Below are 6,095 nucleotides of genomic sequence, written 5' to 3'. Positions count from 1 at the left end.
ATGGGGTATGAATTCTTCAGCTACTGCTTCTAATGGAAATCTGTATTTATCCTTTCAGGATCAATTCCTTTTTCCCCTTATATTTGTCTGTTAACTTTGTATGAAATTATCCTAAACTGTCTGGGCTCCCTTCTTAGTTAATTCACCCTCCTTGCTGTATCTGATTGAAAATTAAAGTATTTTTTCTTCTATCACTGCTCAAATCTCTTATTTTAGCTGTTCTGCTGTATATTTTAAAACTTAGCCCAAGATACTGAGTTCTGTGAGATCTAAATTAACTCCCTGAGTCTTCCAAAGTTTTTGGATGCTGCCTGGTTATGGCTTATGTCCAGATTCAAGAGAGAAGAGATACAGTTCATAGATACTCTTCCTTCTTGGAGCTTTCCCCTTCTTTTTCTCTTTTGTAGCTGTAAATGAGAAGTAACTGCATCTCCTAATTTCTTTTTTTTCTGATGGATTTTTTCCCCTAATCTACTTGGTATTAAACATCCTCTTTTCCATATTTCTAGAAACCTGACCAGCTCTGAAAGCAAACCAGGTGATGATTTAAATACACATTATGAATGCAGCCAAAGGAAATGGCTCCGGGGGTAGAAGATGTGGGCTCTGGGGAAGGGGAGCCTGAGACTGGAGTCATACTGGGAAAGCCTTGAGCAGGCTGAGGCAGGCAGAGACCTTCTGGAGGCAAAGCTGTTCCACAGCAACATCACAACTTGCCTTAGGTTCTGGCTTCATCTCTACCTGGCCTATTTTGGGGGGAAAAATAGCCAAAAATGCACAACAAACTCATCTCAAAATACTAAATATCCTGATGGAGAGAGAAGCAAAACACCCTTTGGTTCTTTCTTCTGTTTTCTGAAGGAAAGGTTCTTCATGTCAGAGTTTGATTTGATCCCGACAAAGGGGTGGTGTTGTGATGGACATCTTTTATTGCCTGTGTGCATGGAGAGGCTGAGGTTTCCACAGCCAGGTCCTGCCACTTCCCTTCTCCCTTTGAAACCAAGCTGAGGAGCATTACAGCGTGCCTGTGCAGCCAAGTCTGCCTGTGTATTTTGGCATCAGAATACCAGACTGGTTGGTAATTTCCCCTTAAATCCTTTCATAGCTCAAATTCCTGTTGAAACAACCTCTATCTCTGGTTCGCCATACGCAGCCTGTCTCACCCCTCACAAGCAATGCCATTGCATGTTGCTTTCCTTCCTCCGTGTGCAGCATCTATTTAAAATGAAACATTGGCCCCAAACCCCGCTCTGGATGGCTGTCAGATCTTAACATGCCACATAAATATCAGTGAGAAAACATTCCTCCCAGCCCACACAGAATGCACCCAGCGCTGTTTGTTCTGGACAAAACCCGGCCTAGCGCAGTGAGGCCTTCGGCAAAGGCCCGCTTCCAGTGGGCAGGGCCCGGCCTCAAATCGACCACTTTAAAGTGCTCTCGGAAAGTTTCCAGTGTAATTTTTGTTCCCCTTTAGTTACAGACCACCTTTACTAGGTAACTAAGCCTTGTTTGTTGGGCAGCTGCCATCTCAGCCCTTGTATGGGTGGCCTCCTGCCAGCTCTCAACTATTTCAAGATGCGAGTTCCCCGATGCTCTGTGGCACTACAGGACTCTCCTGGTGATGCCTAGACAGGCTACCTAGAAAAAAAGGCTAGACAGTGTTAAAGGAATAAAGTAGGGATTTATTAAAAAGACCTTCAAAGGATGCACCTTGGGCAGTACAAGAGTCTGGCCGTGGCTCCACCCAAGATGGATGGCATGTCACGAGTTTTTACACTTTTATAACTTTTGGTCCATTTATGTATTTGGGTTAATTGTCCAATTACAGCTTCAGGTTACGAAGTCCCATCCTCCCAGACTGCTGTCCTCAGTTTGTTGTTATTTATACTTTTTAGGCCTGAAGCTGCAATGGTGTCCTTGGTTCTCTGGCTGGAAAAGGATTGTTTTGTCTAACTAAACTGTGAAGAGAACTTGCTGGCACTTTATATGAAGTTCAGAGTTACATAGCACTGCAGTACAGAATCTGGAGAATATGAAAGCTAAAACTTAAGGTATCACTGGTGCTCACTGTGATGTTCCTCTCTGGTACCTCCATGGCTTTACAGGGTTGCTTTCCAGTAGGCCTCTGCTGCATTGCCTGTCAGGTGCAATTCTCATGTTTTTTCACCCCCCAAAATGTAGTTTATTTGCACTAACACGTGTGTATGGCCCTTATATGGTTACTAGGGCAGAATTCACATCTGCAAACCTCACCAGGGTATTTGGCCTTTGATCAGAAGCAAAATGTTCCATGGGCATGGGATGCATCCCCTCGGGAGGGGACACAGCACCTGCTACCCAGCAGCTTAAAGCTCAAAAGGAATAAGGGCTCTTCACCCTTCTTTCTCCCACGCCTACGTGTCCCAGAATTTCATCCAACTTCCTTGTCTCACTGGATTTCTTTAGCAACACTTGGAGCAGTCACTATGGTGGCAATGGCCAAAACTGCTGTTTTAATAAGCTCAGCCTTAGATTGCTACAACAAAGCCTTCTGGAGCAGCTACTTGAGAAAATGTCTGTGAGTTTTCACTTAATGTGGGTTTTTTTTCCCAGAATAATCAAGGGAAAGCAAAGAGATTGCCGCCCTGGCCCTCCAAGTGTGGAAAATAATATTTTTTCCTTGGCTTTTGTTAAATTATTTTTCCCATGCACTTACTCTTCAACCCTGTCCTTGGGTCAGCTTAGAATAGCGAGTGGTCTAAGTATGATGGATTTATTGCTTTAAACTTCACAGAGTACTGGAGAATGAGGTAACTACATAAGCAATGTGGAAAGACTTGTACATTTTTTAGTTTGATTACTGGATGTACTCGGAGGCTTCCAAAACTGATGTGGGATTTTTTTTTTTCCTTAAAAAAAAAAGGATTGGTTTGGCTAAAATAGTGATATTGGATCAAATCCATCTTGCATCCCCACCTAAAAATGAGATTTGGGTCTACAAGTTGATAATCTTGGGAATAATGATCTCCCTCCTCACATGTAATTACAGATAGTTTCTGAAGAGGTGAAATGTCACAATATGATGAGATGGAAAATGCATTAAGAGAGAATGAGTTCATCTTCCTGATACAGAACAGTCCCTGCACAGTAATGGGATTATGGCAGCTCTGGACATTTGGGAAAGTCTATAATGCTGTATCTGCTCCATTTGATTTGTAAACCAATGGATTTCCCTTGCCAGTAATGGCTTTCTCTGAGCTACTGCAAACTCTAAAGTGGGAAATGAAAATGGAATTCTGGGAAGGCAGGACCTGCCATGATCACAGTGACATTGCAGCTTGTTATGCAAAGCTGTGGAGGAGGCACTGATGTATCCCTATGTAATAAAACTTTTTTGTAAAGAGCTTGGGTCCCTCTGTAGGTACTGACAGCTCTGTAAAGCTGCACTGCCATTGCTTAACAGCCTAGGAAGAAAAGCTGTTCCTAGGCATATATAAACTTTTCCTGTAAATAAAAACCAATTTCATTCACAATTTGTAAAACACAAGAAAGCAAAACCTCCAAGTTAATAAAAGGCAAAATCCCAAATTCATAAAAATGCCAGCAATCAATAGATTAGACATGCACATGGGATAAGATTTAGACAGGATGTTTGCTTTTGGGAAGAATATATTTTTGGAAAGCTCCATTTTTGGGAACAAGAAAAACTCCCAATGTAGTGTTGTGGTATGTGAAATGATAAGCGAGAAATCAGCATGAAAAATGAATTATAAGGTTCTATTAGAAAAGTAAATCTTTGTAACAGTACCTCTGAAGAGCCACACTTCAACTGGAGTATCTGCAGCTCTGTCTCCTCAAAAAAACCTCTCACCTTTCTGTGCCACCACCTCAGCACCATCCCTTCTGGCACGTCTTTATTGCTCTGAGATTGGTCTGGATGGATAATTACCCATCTTATAACAAACACCACCTTCTGCACTTTCCTGCTGTTTCACAACTCCCCAAAACACTTTAGAACTCCACCCTACCACAGCTAAAAGGCAGTGTTCACATATAGAAAGAATATTTATGTCTTAAATTTATGCTCAAGATATTCATGCTCATCTGGCTGCAGTGGGCCACAAAGAGCAGAGGGCCCCAAATATACCATATAAACAGATATTTTGGACCTATGATACAGTCTGTATTTATTACTTTTTCTGAAATCACAGAGTCAAGTGTTTTAAGATTACAACTGGTAAATTATACATATGTAATGGTTTGCAAAACAAAATTTTGGCCTTCTGTGTATTGTACAAGTGCAGACTTTACACAGTTCAGTTCAAATGAATTTATATTTTGCATAACATATTTTTATGATGTAAACTGGCTGACACAGTGGTGCTCTAAAAATATTAACTCCCTCTAATTAGACACAGACTAGGATGAAAAATAAGTTTTCTGACACATCTTGGTTTCTGAAAGGGTAGTGGTATTTCAGCCAGGTGACAAAGTGACTTCCCACAATATGCTGACACCAACAGGGCACAGAGGCATGTGAAGTAAACTAAGCAAACCCGAACTTCGTGCTTTCCCCTTAGTCTTGCCTGCAATACCTTGTTCATTTTATTATCTGATGCTAAGCAGATGACCTGGCAATAGAAGTGAAATTTATTGCTCTACAGAATTATACCCTATCTCCAACTTACTTAATTCAGCACACTATTTCCTATATCTGACAGGATTTTAACAATGCCTGTTACTGTCACTGTGTTTCATAAGATAATCTATTTGCAGATTTCACAGTTCACATGATAAATTGTGTAAACCAGTTACTATAAATAAAGAAAAAACTATGCTGTCACAGTGGTGTAAGTCTGAAGCATCTCCAGCAAAGCCAAATGACGCCATGAAGTAAATCTAAATTTATGTAGGTATTTCTAAACCCAGTGTAACTTTTCTTTCCCCTGTGAGCGGGAGTTATGGAGACCCAGGCACTCACATACACAAGCACACACACAAAATTTGCACCTCCACTTAGCCAGGGGTGTCTGAACACGGTCTACGCCAGGCTGATGTTTGTGGAGGGGATTTTACTGTCTTTACACTGACTCTGAGCCTCCACAAACTTCCAGGGCAAAAGATGCTGTGAGTTTTGTCCTGACTCACAGAGTGCAGAGCAGTGGGACAGTGTTGGGATGTTTGGTGTGGTGTGGGGAGAAGCTCTTACACAACTCACCTGTGTTCAGGGCTTTTCAAATTTTATCACTGAAAGCTTGTGCTTGTGCTTAAACCTTCTAAGTCCCAAAGCACTTTTGGGGTGCCATGTGAGGACTCAATGATCTCTGACATTAAGAGACATTGCTGGTGGGTGTAATAAACCAGAAATATCTGCATTTGCAATGTTATTTGAAACAAGAATTTGACTAGCTTTACTATACAAGTTAGTATAAGGGCACACACAGGGAAAAAACCCTTGAAAATGTTGCACATGGCAAGTATGAATGCAGTGAGGCACTCTGGCAGCTCTATACAAATCCAATCACTTAAAAAAAAAAGGAAAAAAACTTCCAAACCACATAACATTTTTTTTTTCCCTCAAAATTCCAGCCTATGCCCAGAGAATCTAATTTTGCCTCTTGCTATAGGCTCCACTTTCTCAGTGACAACAGCATGGCATGAGGAGAATCATTCACCTGAACATACTGCTGAAAGCCCACAATTCATGATTAAACTCTGTTCAAAGCCTGCCCTTACGATCCCCAAAGCCCAGGCATGTATTCCCTGTCATTTTGGATTGGGCCTTGAGAGAGGAAGCATCACCCACTGGCCATCCCTAATTCCTCTAAAACCTCGTGGCTCACTGGCCGTGGGCAGTGCCTGGGGGGCAGAAGAGAGGCTGAGCTGGAATTTAACTCAGGTGACCGTGGGCACTGGGGAGCAAGGTGACTTCCAGCAGCTTGGAACTGTTCATGTGCAGTCTGTAGCCCTCGCAGAGCCATCTGTATTGGTAAATTAATATTTATACAGAAAAGCTGGAGATTTATCTACATCACATTTTTCCCCTCACACTGCACCCAGTTCCAGTTCCCTTGAGGCCTGCACTAGTCGAACTAGAAGAAAAGTGGAAACAAACA

This window comes from Pseudopodoces humilis, chromosome 2 (assembly GCF_049639895.1).
Source record: "Pseudopodoces humilis isolate 2021_Gansu_Grassland_sample_001 chromosome 2, ASM4963989v1, whole genome shotgun sequence".
NCBI classification, from domain to species: domain Eukaryota; kingdom Metazoa; phylum Chordata; class Aves; order Passeriformes; family Paridae; genus Pseudopodoces; species Pseudopodoces humilis.
Note: the sequence above shows the minus strand (reverse complement) of the source record.